Genomic DNA, 17,859 nt, shown 5'->3' on the forward strand with positions numbered 1-17,859 from the left:
CTGACCTGCGGAATCATCTGAATCAGAGCAGGGGGAAGGGAGATCAGACGAATCCGGACCTAAGGAATCACCTAAATGGGCGTAGAGATCCCTCACGGAGACGCGAGCCTGGGATCATAATCAATGACTGGCAATTCCAGACACCGCCTAAGGACCCAGTCCAAGAAAGGATTGATCAGCTCGAAAAAGCCTTTAGGCTTTTGAAGAATGAACGAGGGAACGGTCGATATGAGGACTCTGATGAGGAGCTCGAGCCGTTTGCTCCCAATATTTCTAACACTCAGTTTCCCCAAGGGTTCCGGATTCCTCACTTCCCAGCGTTTGAGGGAAAAACTGACCCATGTAGCCACCTGAGTACATTCAACACTATCATGAGAGCTAGTAACGTGGGTTACGAGCTCAGATGCATGTTGTTTCCAACATCATTAGCCGGACCTGCCAAGAGTTGGTTCGAGAAGTACAAGAGACACTCGATAACCTCATGGGATCAGTTGTCTAGGGACTTCAAGAAGCAGTTCCGGGCTATGATGGGAGTCAGACCAGAGGCATCCACTTTGACCAACGTCCGACAACAGCCGGGCGAAACACTGAAAAGCTATCTAACAAGATTTAATCTTGAGGTCGCCCGAGCTCGAGATGTGGATGACAGTGGGCACCTAATGGCTATCCGAGCTGGTGTTTTACCCGGGAGTGCCCTTTGGGATGACATGCAAGGGAAACCGGTGAGGTCGATAACCGAGTTTAACAGACGGGCGCAGAGATTTGTCAACGTAGAGGAGGCAAGGTCAACGCTCAAGGCAACCTCGCAGACCGAAACTACAACGATAAACATTAACTCCGCCTCAACCTCGGCTGACCCAGCAGCTCCACAACCTGCCTCAGAGAATCCCTCCAAGAGGAAAAAGAGCGAGGGAAATAACCCCGAGGCTGATGGAGGAAAGAAGAAGAAAGGAGAAAGGTATTTCTCCGTATATAAAGTGCACACCGAGCTCAACGAGTCTTGGGAAAACATATACCTGGCTAATGAAAACCAGGTCCCCTTCAGGCGTCCGGACCCTATGAGGAATCAAAAGTCCAAGAGGGATTCCAGCAAGTATTTCCGGTTTCATAGGGACACCGGACACACAACTGATGAGTGCCGACAGCTGAAGGACGAGATCGAAGGGTTGATCTCGAGAGGTTATTTCCGGCAGTATGTCAAAAACCAAAATACTGGACAGACTACTGCCAGCCAGAGAGTAGCCGCGCTTCCGGCAGCACAGAATAATAACTCCCGATCTCGGGAAGAAGACAGGCCTCCGCCGATAGATGGAGAGGACGTAATAACCATCTCGGGAGGTCCTCATCTCGCAGGAGGGGGTAGAAATGCTCAAAAGCGATATGTGAATGAGCTGAAGACAGGGGACGGGTCTCCTTATGAACCCGAACCAAGGGCACCAAAAAGCCAAAGGGTTGAAACTCAGCCTATAACCTTCACCGAGGAGGATGCCTCCCATGTCCAGTTCCCTCATCATGATCCACTTGTCATCACCCTACAGCTTGCCAACAAAAGAGTGCGCCGAGTTCTCATAGACAATGGGAGCTCAGTTAACATTCTTTATAAAGCAACACTAGAAAAAATGGGACTCTCCCTTCGCGACCTGAAGGCTTGTGCAACCACGTTGTACGGCTTTTCTGGAGAAGGAACCACCTGTATGGGGTCCATCGAACTCCCTGTGACCTTGGGAGACTATCCAGTCTCGGTGACCAAGATGATGGAGTTCGTGGTAGTAGAGTTACCATCTGCCTACAATGTATTGCTCGGGAGACCCGCCCTGGTCGGGCTGGGGGCAGTTTCATCTATAAGGCATCTAGCCCTTAAGTTCCCAACTCCGAGCGGAGTCGGAACATTGAAAGGAGATCAATTGGCAGGAAGGGAGTGCTACAACATTTCCTTGAGGGGAAAGAAACAAACGAGCGCTCAAGCACTCGTTGTCATACAGAATAAAAATGGGACAGTTTTAGAAATTGATGAGGAGATCGATCCGAGGATTGAGGAAAAGGTTGACCTCCAACCTTTGGAAGAGCTCGAAGAGGTTCAACTCAAGGAAGCTGATCCCTCAAAGAAGGTGAAGGTCGGGAAACACCTCCAAGACGAATCAAAATAGCAATTAATTTGCTTTCTGAAGAAAAACCAGGATGTCTTCGCGTGGTCACACTCTGACATGGTGGGAATAAGCCCTAATGTAGCGAGCCATGCATTGAATATAGACAAAAGCTTTCCCCCGAAGCAGCAAAGGCGAAGGCAGCTGGATGAAGACAGAAAGAAAGCACTAAAGGAGGATGTGGACAGGCTGAAAGCAAATAATTTCATAAGGGACGCTTTTTACCCTGACTGGGTGGCCAATCCAGTGTTGGTTCCGAAGCCCAATGGGACGTGGAGAACGTGCATTGACTACTCGGACCTCAACAAGGCCTGCCCAAAAGACTGTTTTCCCCTGCCGAGAATTGACCAGCTCGTAGACGCCACGGCGGGACATGGGCTGATGTCGTTCATGGATGCCTATTCTGGATATAACCAGATTCCCATGCACGCCCCCGACCAAGAGCATACGAGCTTCATCACAGATAAAGGGCTCTACTGCTACAATGTCATGCCGTTCGGACTCAAGAATGCCTGAGCCACGTACCAGCGGCTCGTAAACATGATGTTTTCAGAGCAAATAGGAAACAACATGGAAGTTTATGTTGATGACATGCTTGTAAAGTCTCAACTTAACAAGAACCATGTTGAAGACCTCGAAGAGTGCTTTGGCGTGCTCAGAAAGTTCAACATGAAGTTGAATCCTCAGAAGTGCACTTTTGGGGTGTCTTCAGGAAAATTTCTGGGTTTCATTGTCAATTCTCGTGGGATCGAGGCTAATCCGGACAAAATAAAGGCCCTGATCGATATGCCTTTACCTCGGAAGCATAAAGATGTTCAAAGCTTGACTGGCAGGATGGCAGCTCTGAGCAGGTTCATCTCGAAGTCGACGGACCGCGGTCTCCCATTCTTCAACTTATTAAAAGGAAGTAAGAAGTTCGAATGGACAGATGAGTGCGAGCTAGCCTTTCAGGAGCTCAAAAAGCACTTAGCCGAGCCACCCATCCTATCAAAGCCTGAGACAGGAGAAGTACTATTCCTACACCTCTCAACTACCGAACACGCGATAAGCGCAGTGCTCGTTCGAGAAGAAGAGAGAGTACAGAAACCCGTCTACTATATCAGTAAAAGATTACTGGGGGCAGAGTCAAGATATCCACTAATGGAGAAGCTCGCCCTCAGCCTAATCCACTCATCTCGCAAGCTCCGTCCTTACTTTCAGGCACTTCCTATCCATGTACTAACAGATAAACCACTAAGGCAAGTCTTGTCTAAACCAGAGGCGTCTGGTTGACTCCTTAAATGGGTTGTTGAGCTCGGACAGTTCGAGATCACCTACCATCCGAGAACGACCATTAAGGCACAAGCCTTGGCAGACTTTATAGTGGAGTGCACTGGTATAGCCGACGATGAGGTAATAACCACGGCCCACGAGCTGTGGAAACTCTACGTCGACGGCTCGTCAAATGAAAATGGAGCAGGGGCAGGAGTTATTCTGATCACTCCTGCAGGGAGAAAATTTCACTCTGCGTTAAGGTTCGGCTTTAAAGCATCTAATAATGAAGCTGAGTACGAGGCTTTACTTGCGGGACTACGAATAGCAAAAGAGCTCAAGGCCAAAGCTATACATTGCTACAGCGACTCCCAGCTCGTGGTTAATCAAATCTTGGGAGAATACCAGGCTCGTGGCACAAAAATGGCAGCTTATCTGGAAAAGGCAAAGTCCGCATTAGATTTTTTTGAGTTTTATGCAATCGAACAGGTTCCCCGAGAACAGAACTCAAATGCAGATGCTTTAGCTCGGCTCGCCACCTTCGCCGAAAATGAGGAGCTGAATGTTATACCCGTAGAACATCTGTCAGCACCCAGTATTACTGAGCCTGACGAGGAAGATGTGTGTATGATCGAGACAGAGCCGACCTGGATGAGCCCGATCGTTGAGTATCTCGAAAATGGAATTCTTCCAAAAGATCGAAATCAGGCTCGGAAACTAATGTATCAACTTCCTCGTTACACCATCCTGGACGGAAGGCTATACAGAAGAGGGTATTCCATGCCATTGCTCAGATGTGTGACTCCTCCCGAGGCAAAGAAGATTATTGAAGAAATTCATGAAGGGTTCTGCGGAGACCATACCGGGGGGCATAGCCTATCCAAGAAAATTATACGCCAAGGATATTTCTGGCCAACCATTAAAACGGACTCTTTCGAGTACGTGAAAAAGTGCGACAAATGCCAGAGATTCGCCACGATACCCCGAGCTCCACCTTCCGAACTGACCATGTTGACATCCCCATGGCCTTTTGCAGTATGGGGCATCGACCTCATAGGCTCACTCCCAACCGACAAAGGAGGAGTAAAGTATGATGTGGTCGCAGTTGATTACTTCACAAAATGGACGGAGGCTGAACCATTGGCGACCATAACTTCAAAGAAGATCCTAGATTTCGTGGTAAAGAACATCGTATGCCGATATGGAGTGCCAAGAAAGATTGTGTCTGACAACGGAACCCAGTTTGATTGCGACTTATTTACGAACTTTTGTAACAAGAACGGTATAATAAAGAGCTTTTCCTCAGTGGCCCACCCTCAGGCGAATGGTCAAGTCGAAGCCGTTAATAAAACTCTCAAAAGTTCTTTGAAGAAAAAGTTGGAAGAAGCAAAGGGACGATGGCCTGAGGAATTACCTCAAGTCCTTTGGGGATATAGAACTACAGCTCGGACATCAACTGGACATACCCCATTTTCTCTAGCATACGGCTGCGAGGCAATGTTGCTCATTGAGGTCGAAATTCCAACGATTCGAACTCAGATTTACGACCAAAGTTCCAATCATACTCAGCTCGAAGAAACCCTAGACTTGATCGAAGAAAAGAGGGAGGAGGCTCAGCTGAGAAATGCTGCTTACCAGAAACGAACCACAAGATATTTCAATAAAAGGGTTCGAGATCGAAAGTTCGGAGTAGGAGATCTGGTATTGAGACGCGTATTCTTAGCAACCCGAGATCCAGCAGCAGGAGTACTCGGGCCAAACTGGGAAGGACCATACCAGATAGAATCAGTCATCCGCCCTGGCGTATACAAACTTGCGAGATTAGATGGGAGCCTCATACCACGAGCATGGAATGGCGAACACCTTAGACCTTATTATCAATAGTATAGGAAAAGTGTTGCCTGTAACCATGATTTTCTATCTATGTTTCTTTGTTTTTGAATAACATGTCTACTTTGTTTCGCATGTAATTTATTTTTTATTTTTGCAATCTCTCTTAAGTTAATAACCTATGGTCACACTCATAGGATATTAAGGGGGCGTCATTGGTATACATACCACCAGCTTAAAAAATAAAAAATAATAAATAAAACATGAAGTATTTGGATATAACCAAATACGCGAGCTTAAATAGTTCGGACTTAACCGAGCGAGCTTAGATAGTTCGGACTTAACCGAGTTATCAAAAACATACTAAGTGTTTGGATATAACCAAATACGCGAGCTTAAATAGTTCGGACTTAACCGAGCGAGCTTAGATAGTTCGGACTTAACCGAGTTATCAAAAACATACTAAGTGTTTGGATATAACCAAATACGCGAGCTTAAATAGTTCGGACTTAACCGAGCGAGCTTAGATAGTTCGGACTTAATCGAGTTATCAAAAAAATACTAAGTGTTTGGATATAACCAAATACGCGGGCTTAGATAGTTCGGACATAACCGAACTACCAAAAACCTAAAACGTTTGGAGTTAACCAGATGTGCAAGCTTAACAGGTTTGGAACAAACCAGCCAAATTATCGATCGATGATAAATGGGAACCTAAACCTATTGCAAAATATGTCGAGGTCGAGGCTGGAATATCCTAAAGAAAAATAGTTTCAAACTCGTAACCTCGGAGCCAAAATACTGAGGAAGAGGAAAAGTGACTAAAAAGATAACCAAATCATTCATATTACATACCATATAAGTACTTTTCAGTTCATGGTTAAAGTAATATCTGACCTTGATAAGTAACGAGGTCGGAAACGGATAATTCGAATAAACTATGCATGAATGCATCGAATTTCGAGCCTAAATCCAAACTATGTTTGTATGCATAAATAAACATAACCGGTTCATCAATTATAAAAATGTGCAAAATATTTCGAGCCAAGAAATGTAAAGCATGTAAAAGAATTAGTTAAAGAAATTGTATCAGCCCCATGGGCATAAAATAATTACATAAGGGGACGCAGCCCCGATAACTGATCTCCCCGAGGTCAGACTCAGTAAAGAGGAGTCTCCTTGGCCTTCTCAGCATCAGTGGCACCGGATCCCTCAGGACGAATAGCATGACTATCCTGCTGGGCCGCCTCTCGAGCAGCTGTACTTGCCAAAAGACGAGCATTCCACCGCTCAACATATGTGGCTTCGAGAGGACCCAGGAAGCTGGTGTCAAGCTCGGCATTGTCGGCCCAAAGCTTGTACATGGTCTGGTCGACCGCTTTCTCCCTCTGCTCCTTAGACTCATTCAGGAGGCGGGTCTTCTCGCTCTCCATGAAATCGAGGGTGGCAGACTTCTCCTCTTCGAGCTTGGCATTGGCCTTCTCGAGCTCAGCGTTTGACTTTTCAAGCTCCTCGAGACGGGTCTTCAATTTTTCAAGTTCAGACTTCGAGTCTTTGAGCTCGTCAGCCATCTTCAGCTCGAGATCCTTCGACTTCTGAGCCAGAGATAAGCTCGTTTGCACCTCGTTGGTCAGCTTGTAGTTGAGTTGTGCTGAAACAACAAGGGCCTGAAACACAAAGAACAAATCAGAATTATAAATTGAGACATAAATACTCTAAATAGAGTTGAGAAGGCTACCACGGCGGAGAGTTCGATACTCTTCTCATAAAGAGTGTTGCAGTCCGAGGCCTTGCGCACGAGGTCCCAGTGGTCGGCGCCAAAGCCAGAAAAGCTCTGACCCACCCGAAAAAGGACGTCCGAGCTGAGAACCGCCCCTTCTGTCCCAGCGGCGCCGTCAAGTACATATTCCTCAGTATGAGTTCGGGCCGTTGGCAGCTGAACCGTTGAGGTAGAAGGTTTCTTCGGGGGCCGAACAACTATTAACCGGGTCTCGGTGGGAAGCTGCGAGATGGATGCAGTAGGGCCTGACCCATCAACCTGGGCAGTCGGTTCCCTGGAGGTGTTCGCAGTGATCTGGGTCGTGTGAATCGTCTCGTGCTGTTTAGGTACCTTGGACTGTCGGTCGGGCCTCTTTGGTATCCTCGGGCGTTTGCTCTTCTGGGCGCCAGCTCCCCCATCACTAAAGAGCACGGCGTCGAGGTCGGGATTCATGGCACCTGCATAATGACAGTGAGTTAAACAATGATAATAACTTTGGGAAAAGATGTAAACCAGTTGAAGAAAAAACCTAACTGAGACTCTCCCCCGAGCTCGAGCTTGGGGACCATGAAATTCCCCCGTCTTCAGAAGAGGCGGGGGGAGTGCCTTCCCTATAAGTTGGAGATAACCTCGAAAGGTCCCTATAATCATTGGTCCCATACTGCACAGCTATCCCATTCCACACCTCGTCCGTGGTGTACAAAGTGTCGTATTTCCCGAGCCCACTATCAAACCTATGGACACAGTCATCTACCCAACTCCATATGTAGAAGTGGTATCTATCCTGTGGGCACGAGACTAGTCTATTGGGCCTGTGTTTTAATAAAGTGGGGGACCACATTCGCGAAGTAGGAAGGGTTTTACCTCCACCGGAGTCCGAACTCGAGGCTTCGTCATTGGCCTCATTTCCCAACCGCGGACTTCTCGAGCGAATTGGGAGAGATGCTTTCCTTTCTCTCCTAGGAGGAAGGATGCCTGTGGCAGTGGCACTTCCTCCCAGCGTCCATATTTTTTACTGGACCAGTCAGAGGTTGACTGGCCCTGTCCCAACAACCCACAAGCTCGTAGCTTGTCCTCATGTAATAGAAATGAGAGAGACCTCCTGCCGTATGGGAGTCGGAGCAGGGCCTCTCTGTGCTCCTTCATTGTTTCGTCAGGGGTGGGACGCTGAAAGTTAGCTGAAAGACGAGGTACACTTCAACTAAATATGGATTTTAGGGCTAAAATTCCGAGCTTAAAAATAGAAAGTAACGAGAACACTTACGAATCCGCCTAAACGAACGGTGTCGAGACGGGGACAGACCGTCTGTCCAGAAAAAAGCCTTCTTGAAGTCAGGAGGGTGGTTCGGAAGATCTTCAAAGATCTTTGTCTCTTTGGGGTAGCTCGAAAGATAGTAAAAACCATCTCATCCCCGAGCTCGGGAGGGATTACTCTTCAAACAAAAGAGATATAAAATCTCTTGGGGTGAAGGCCCTGTCCACCCCAGCTCGTGGAACAAGGACCTCAGGGCAGACAGCACCCTGTATGAGTTGGTGTTGAGTTGGAATGGAGCCAACCCAACGAAATCAATGAAGTCTCTGAAAAAGGACTTCAGGGGCAGCAAAGCTCCTGCCCTTATATGTTCCTGGCTCCAGGCCGCGTATTTCACACTGGAATCGCGGTCCCCAGGAGCGAAACAGCTCCGTTCATGCCTTGTCGAAGCTCGACACTTCAGTGTGTCCAACGAACTAAGGCCATGGAGGGCCAAGATATCAGTTATTTGGTCGGTGGTGGTAACCGAGCTCTGGTAGAATTCAGCTTCAAACATCTCCCTCCTAGGCTGCGAAGACGAAGGCTCCGCCATTAAGGAAAACTGGAGTTCCCCTGGGTGGTATGCAACCGTGACTTTTAACGCTGGGTCGAGGGGAATTGGCCTAGGTCCGGGGTTGGGCTCCGGATAGATGGCTTCCCGAAGAACTCTTCTCTTCTTTTGAATGACCTCGTCTATCTGACGACGATAGTGGGCTCGAATGTCCTCCTGCTCGCGCGCAAGCTCATATTCTTTTATCCGACGTTGGTTCCGGGCAAAGATTGATTCCGGGCTCGGAGATTTGGGCTCGTAAGGGATTGCTCGTAATGACCCCCACCGTCTTTTTGGATTCTGTGACATCTAACGAGAAAGAAAAAATGGTGAGGGCCATGCATGCAAGAATCACGAGCTCGATGGGATGAGCTCGGAAATTTAGGAACGAGACACTAAATACTAAGATCCTTATTGAAGAGTCAGGGGCGTGTATTCCACGAAAAAGAAAAGGAGCGTGGATAATTTTTTGAAAATCCTGAAATTCAAGGGAAAGGAGAGTGGCGGTTAGCCAGGAAAAGCGTTTTTGGGTTTCGGGTATTTGTCAAAGCCCATGTTTTTATCCGAAAGCTTAATGTACAAGAAACGCTGCCTAAAAATTTCAAAACCCAGAAAATAGGAACGACATTCAAACGTCGAAACTGGGTATAATCCAGAGACGAACATCCAGAGTGAAAATCCAGAAAGCATAAAAACCTATCGGTTCAAAACCTCCTATCGTATCATGCTAAGAACGTAAACTAACATACACAGCAAATACAGTATAAAAAGAACAACAAAAATGGCGTACTTACACAGTGATGGTGATTGCAGCGAAATCGTCGAGTGGAGAAGAGGTTGCAAGAAAGAACTCACTGACTCGTACAAACCAGGATTCCTTTGTTTCTTCGGCCTAGAAAACATGCACTGAGTGTAAACTGTGATAAGAAGTTTAGGGAGTATTTTTTCTTTTTTCTGGCTTATGATGAACAAATGTGAAGAAGACGAAGAGGGGGTATTGTATATATAGGAGGGAAAACTAAATTAATTAGGAGCGTTGATTAAATTCCTCAACAGATCGAATGGATGGGGATCGGTGACAAGATGGCGCCGAAAAGTTGTCAGGCGAACGATCGTGGGCGTGTTCCCAAGGTACTCAAGTACCTAAAGTGAGCAATACCCATCTGGCACGTGTCCATTTTCAAGAGTGTGACGGTATGGTTCCCAGAAAGAGTAGTTCAAAAGTTTCCTTCTCTTAGGATTCGAACAAATACTTTTGAGGGGGCAAGATGTTATACCCAGATTTCGAGCCATAGTAAATATGACCTCGAAAGCTGAGTTTGCAACAAATGGTCTCGTGAGGATTAGAGTGATCTAGGATTGTAAGTCGAGCCTGCAAAGTATGATATATGGTCTCGAATGCGGTGATCTCGAAATGATCTCGATCTCGAAAGGTAGTTCCGAGAATACCTTCATCTTCAGGAACTTCGGAGCATGGGTCTTGAGCTCGATATCCCATCTCGAAAGCAACGTTAGCACGGGAGATGTCAATGGCTTGCATAATGACATGAAACCTGAAAGGCTAAAGTCTTGGAGATACGCTATAACCACCTTGAATATCTACAAGTATTGTAAGCATGAGATGTAATCCTCATTTATTGATGTAAATCCCCAAGAATCGTAGGATATTATTTAGTCAGTTATGCGTTCCCTGGTCATCAGGGACGTTTCCTTTTTTATTTGATTAAAGGCATTTAAAGCCATTTATTTTTATTCACAAAAGAGTAACTACCCAATATATGTGGGATAGTATTCAGCAACCTTCTCTATAAATAGAGAGGTCATGCACCATTGTAATGGACCGAAATTCTGATCCTTGGGAGAAAACTCTGTAGAATTCATGCTAAAGAATTGTTCAGAGATAATCTTGAGGTTAATAACAGAGACTCGTGGACTAGGCAGATTTAACTACTGAACCACGTAAAAAACCGTGTGTTTGATTTGTTTGTTTCTTTTGGCCATTGTCTTTAATTGTTTACGTGCTCTCTTCTTTTATCTGTTGACGAAAAACGGCGTCAACAGCACCATGCCCACATCTTCTCATCTTCCACCTTTTTGCCGCCATTGCTACGCCTGTACCCATTCGTTTGATCAGATACCAAACTCGTCCAACGCTCCAGATTGATTCGTCGTTTGACATTCTTTTGTGGCCTATAAATATGCTTGTGCCATGTTCTTCCTTTCATTTTTACGTCTTCATGTTTTCAAAAAGAGAGATGGAAAACCAAAACCCGATTTGCCCAGTTCTGGCATGTTCTCTAAACCGAGGAAGCAAAACAACGCTAGCCTGTTCGACTCTGTCAAATCATTCTTGCAACCAATCCTTCAGTCATCAATCTCTTTGTACCCACCAGCCACACTGTGTAAGTATCTGTTCTTGATCTCATAAGTTCATGTTCATTATGTTTTTCCATGCATGTTTATGTTGTATTAGCACTTCAGGTACTAGCTTAGCGCTAGAATGCTTTAGTCAATTATCATGTAGTTTTCAGGCTCATCTGATGTTATGGATTTCCAAACCCAGATTTTGCATAAATGATGCAAATATGGTTCTTTTATTGGGTTATGTTGATTTTGAATATCGTATCGTGTAGACCAAGAAACGGGGTATAAGATTAGGGTTTTCAAATTGCATGTTTCCCAAAAATATAACTTTTTGAGTAACTACCAACATTTTCCCTGAAAATTTGGGATCTTTAAAAAATAAATCCACTTTCCCCCCTCCACGTCAAATACACACTCGGGACTCGATTCATTTGAAAGCTTAGGTTTCTTCCGAACCAAATCTCGTTCTTTTGATCAAGCTTATTCGATGGTCTCGAGCATTCGAGCTCAGACTGTCTTGATTTTTATCCTTAATCTCTTGTTCGTCTGGCCCTCACCCTTTTTCTTTCTTGCTAGATGTCGCAGAATTTGGAAAAGCGATGGGGGTCAATACTTGCGATTCCTTACTCACTGACAACTCCGAGCCCGGAGTCACCTTTTACTCTGAACCATCGGCTAATTCGAGAGCACGAATTGAAGTGTGAGCAAGAGGATACTCGAGCTCACTTTCGGTGCCAGATCAACGAGGTCAAAAAGAGAAAGAGGAAGAAACTTAGGGTCACAATCTATCCAGACTCGGACCCCGGGCCTAGACAAATTCCTCTCGACCCTACACTCAAAGTGACGGTCGCATTTAGACAAGGCGAACTCAAATTTTCATTGATGGATGAATCATCAAATCACCCATCCACCTCGCAGCCAACTGCCATTCTCACGTAATGATAATAAAATATCACTTTAAAATGGAAATCTCTTCATTTCTATTAAGTCCTTTATCCTCCAAGATAAATCTAGACCAATGATTCTCAAAGTTCATCATGTGTCCTCTATGCCACATGATAAACTCTCAAGATAAAACCCCAATGTTTATCTTGATTTATTTACTTGCTAAAGCAAGGCACATTTCTTTCAAAGAAACTTTTAATTTTAGTTATCTAAATAATCTCAAAATCACTTAAACAACTTTTGTGTATTTCTTAAGAGTCTCTTTTGAATACAACAATTTGACATCCATTGATTTCCTCATCAAAATCAAAATCAAAATGTCAATTTTTAAACACTTTAAATCAAAGAAAATAAACCCTCATTGATTTATTTAAACACTTTAATTTCTTATGTTTTTGTTTAAAATTATCTCCTCATTGAGATTAATTTAAACATATCACCATCTTTAACCAAAATGAATAATTATCTTTTATTCACCATTGATGTAAAGATTCAAAATTGCTTCTCCAAATTTGAAAATGTCTCCTCATTGAATATTTAAGAATTATTGTCACTAAATAATTCTCAAATATATTTTATTTGACCACACTCTAGACAATAAGTCTATTGAGTCAATATGTCATCCCACAATTTTTTAATCCACTTTGATTCATTTTTCTTGCAATGACAAGACACTTATCAAAAGATGTAACCCCCTTAGGTTCATCTTTTCTTATCTCATAAAGTGAGATGGTAAACACTTAAATGGGAAATTTCATTTCTCAATAATTCCTTTTATTTACCAAATAAATGGTAACTCATCACATTGCAATAATATAGGATAAACATATTAACATCTCACAAATGTTTGCATTATTATATTTCAATATAATTTCACATTGTTGTCAATATATATGACTTATATCATACTTATATGGCTCTTTATTAATATGAAAACATGAATTAATAATATCATACACATATGATTTCACATTTCTATTGATTCACAAAATCAATATATTTATACATGTCATATAAAACTCATAGTTGTCATTCTAATAATTTCCCATTAACACAAAATAAGTTCTATGACATGCTAGCATACTACCCAATAATCTACTAGATTATTTACTTGTTAATCACATATAACAAAAACTCAAGATATTATATTATCTTCTAATCTAACCACTAAAAAACAAAGGAGATTATAAAACAATGAATCTCATTTATAAACTTTTCTTCTTCTCACTTCTATCACTATCTTCTAGGAAAACCTAAGAAGAGCATTACCTTATCTTACCATCTTTTCAAAGTTGGATCCTCGTATGATCTCCATGGTTTCTCCTTCCATTGAAAAGGAAATTAAGCTTTTGATTGTTAGAGAATATATTTTATTGCTCAATGAAAGTGGAAAAAACCAAAAATACAACTTTATGCAAAGAATACAATGGACAAGATGATAGATAAATAGGTTTACAACTCAATGACCAACAATACAAGTAAATGTAGAAAAGAGAGAAAGAAGAGAATTATTAGAACAAAACTCTAAAACAAGAGATACCAATAAATATGTAAATAGAAATAGAAGAAGAGGTTTACAAAGTCAATACTATAATAATACATGTAAATAAGAAGAACAAGATGAACAAAAGAATGAAAAACACAAACAAACTCTCACACTGCCAAAGTGTAGAGTAGTAGGGATCACCAACTTGAACAAGGTTTAAAATCTCTGTCCAAAAGCTTATTTCCCCCTAGTCTCTAAGCACTAAGGGATCTCTCAAGGAAATAGCTCTCTAGAATAATCAAGCCTCAAGGTGTATTTTTCAGCCAAGTGCTTTCTGGATGAAAAATGGTGTGTCATACAAGTGAGCATTAGGCTCCTATTTATAGAGTTTGAGATACCCCTTTGAATTTCAAATTCCACCAACCCCCATGGCTGTTACCAATGTTTAATTGGATGTTTATGGAATTAAAATGGAGATTTGGGAGTTATTTGGCTCTTGGAAACGTTCAAAATTGGATAAAAACCAAATTTGTATGAAGCTGTCAGCCACTAGGGCTGCGGCGCTTGTTTAAGCGCTGCAGCCCTTGGTCATTTTCAGCAACCAATTTTAGTTTTTTTTCCAAAACGTTCCAATTTATTCCCACTTAATTTTGTAACTTCCATACACAATATGGGAGTTAAAATCATATATCTATCAACCATTTCTCATATGGCTTTATGAAATCCAATCTCAAATGTGTAACATATAATATACGCATTATTGGGTAATATTTGGGAGTTACAAATTTGTAACTAATTTTGTAACTCCAAAATATGTCACATTTAGGCACACACATGTGTCCAATTTTGTGACTCTCAATAATATGTTACAAGGTGTGATAAATCACATTTGTGTGACAAATCACATTTTGTCACATTATTTAATCTAATATTATATTATATGAAATAATATAACATTCTCCCACTAGATTAAATAATCACTTTGGTAACACTTATTTAATCAATCAAACATTATATTAAAATATAATACCTCATACTACACCTTACTCTTTGCGACCAGGCACCACAAAGATGTTTCAGGATGTGAGATCGTTGTATTGGTGGCCGGGGATGAAGAGAGATGTAGTTGATTATGTGGCTAAGTGCTTGGCATGTCAATAGGTCAAGGCTGAGCATCAGAGGCCGGCAGGGTTATTGCAGCCTCTAGATATCCCAGAGTGGAAGTGGGAAGACATCACAATGGATTTTGTGGTGGGCTTACCGAGGACTGTTGGTCAGCATGATTCTATATGGGTAATAGTGGATCGCTACATCAAGTCAGCTCACTTCCTTCTAGTGAGGACTACTTATACAGTTGACTAGTATGCAGATCTCTATGTGAGAGAGATCGTGCGCCTCCATGGAGCGCCTAGGTCGATCGTGTCGGATCGGGACCCTACTTTTACTTCCAAGTTCTGGGGAAGTTTGCAGAAGGCCATGGGGACACAGTTGAAGTTCAATACTACTTATCATCCTCAGACAGATGAGCAATCTAAGAGGACGATCTAGATATTGGAAGACATGCTGAGAGCATGTGTGCTGGACTTTGGTGGATCTTGGAGTAAGTATCTACCTTTGATAGAGTTCTCCTAAAACAACAGTTATCAGTCTACCATTGGAGTTTCACCTTATGAGATGATGTATGGTAGGAAGTGCAGATCTCCCATTCATTGGGATGAGACAGGTGAAAGGAGATACTTGGGTCCTAAGGCAGTTCAGAGGACCAGTAAGGCCATTGTGAAATTTAGAGCTCGAATGCTCGCTTCTCAGAGTAGGCAGAAGAGCTATGCAGATCCCAAGCGCAGGAACGTGGAGTTCCAAGTGGGAGACTATGCCTTCCTTAGAGTCTCGCCATGGAAATGGGTGAGAAGGTTTGGGAAGAAGGGCAAGCTGAGCCTTAGATTTGTAGGTCCATTTGCGATCCTGGAGAGGATTGGCCAGGTGGCTTACAGATTGTCTTTGCCTCCGGCGTTGTCAGCCGTGCATAATGTGTTCCATGTATCAGCTCTTCAGAGGTATGTATCTCATGTGAATCATATTTTGAGTTATGAGAATCTGGAGCTTGAGCCAGATCTCTCCTTTGAACAGCCAGTTTAGATACTTGACAGAAAAGATAAGGTCCTCAGGAATAAGATGATACCTTTGGTTAAGGTATTGTGGAGGAACAGCAAGGTCGAGGAAGCGACCTGGGAGCTGGAGTCAGATATGCAAAGTCAGTATCCCGAACTGTATAGGTAAATTTCGAGGACGAAATTTCTATAAGGAGGGGATATTTGTAATGCCCTGAATCCCTAATGCGGTTTAATGGTTGGATTAGTAGGCCGAGAGACTGTTTAATTATGCCATTAAATGATAATATGCATGTTTATGTGAATTATATTATAATATGACGTTATATGCATGCATGTGGGTCCACATTTGAATATTAGGGTGTTTTGATAATTTGTCCCGTTAAGGGTATATTTGTATATTTGGGTGCATAATGTGATTTGTGAATGAGATCTCATTATTATGGAGATATATTTGAGCTATTCGGCATGAGACGGCCCTATATAATGGAATAGTGGTTTTGTCATAACGGGGTCAATTATTGGGTAATAAGAATGTTTATTTGATGATAAATTGGGAGTTATTGAGATCAGGATGAAATTCTGGAAGTTTTGACTATAATGTCACCGGGGAGGTTTTTGGGACCCCGAGCACTAGGTTTTATTTGAGGTTACTTAAGCTTGAAGTAGCTTGTCAGATAGAACGTACGTTAGAAAACTGTGATGACCCAACTACTCTAGACTTATGGACCATTAACAAAACTATACATAAACACTAATCCTTAATAAAACTTACAAGTGAAAAGACCATAACTTTATTAAGAAACTTGTAAAAATAAAAGTTACACTTACATAAAATTCAAGTTAGGATATGGGATCCCATTGTTTTAAAATCAAAACATGACATAATTAAAAAGAGATTTACATAACAAAATGCGGAAAAATACATGTAAAAACCATAAGAAACAAAACTACATCCTCGAATCGAAACGCTCGGCTCTTGAATCCATTCCGCCTCAATACACATTCTCCAAGCTTCCAAGAACCTTTCCCGCCACTAGCACTATTTTCCTGCACATATAAACAAAAAGGAATGAGCCTAATGCCCAGCAAGGAAAATCTAACACATAGTCCATATACATAAATTTCATAAAACATAAAAACATAACATAACACTTTCATCACATACATACTATAATGGCCATTATTACTTGGGGTCCCATAGACTAAACAAGTCATATGCCCATTAGATTAGTGGGGTCTTGCTAGCTAAGCAAGTCATATGCCCATAATCTATTTGGGGCTTGTTAGTCATATGGGTCATATGCCCAAGTCTACAATCATACTTATCATAACATATTGCATAACATAAAATCATAAGATAACATATAAAAACATATAACATATAAAGTCTATCCTATTTTCCTTACCAAGATTACCGAGATATGAGGACAGAGTTGGGACTTTGGAACACTCCTAAAAACCATTTGTAACAGAGTGAGTACATTGAAGAAAAGAAATGAAAGAAATGGGAGGACTATACCATTGAGAATATACTTACCAAAAACTTATGTGCAAGTTCTTAGATTTCCTAACCAAAATAAAGAATGAGGTTAGAAGGCTGAGTAGAAGACTATGAGAACTTAAATAAAATAATACTAATGAACTAGAGTGTGGAAATACCTTGAAGACTTGTAAGACCAATCTAAACCTTGAACCAAAATGCTATAAAACCTTACTTCCCAAGTGTTTGATAAGCTTATGATGATCAAGCTTATGATTCCCAACCCAAGTGTTTACACTCTCACACTCACCTAGCAACTTGCAGCCTCTGAACTTAGAGTAATAGATGAATAAATGGTTGGGTACTAGGTCCTATTTATAGAGTTTAGGAATGAAAAGATCTCATTTAACTTGAATAAAAATAATGGCTTTTTAAGTGAAAATAATTTGAATTATCGTTCAGCAGAGGCTGAAGACTTGTTCAGAAAGGTGCTGGACTTATCAAGAGGTTGAAGGTTTGAATGGGAAATGATTTTGAAAACTTTCAAAATGTGCTGAGAGGGGCGATATATCGCTTGGGCCAGTATGCCCAAGGCAATTGTGCATCGTTTCGGGTTTTTCGTATCTTCGTGCTGCGATATATCGCCCC

The sequence above is a fragment of the Humulus lupulus genome, chromosome 1, assembly GCF_963169125.1.
Source record: "Humulus lupulus chromosome 1, drHumLupu1.1, whole genome shotgun sequence".
Taxonomy (NCBI): Eukaryota; Viridiplantae; Streptophyta; class Magnoliopsida; order Rosales; family Cannabaceae; genus Humulus; species Humulus lupulus.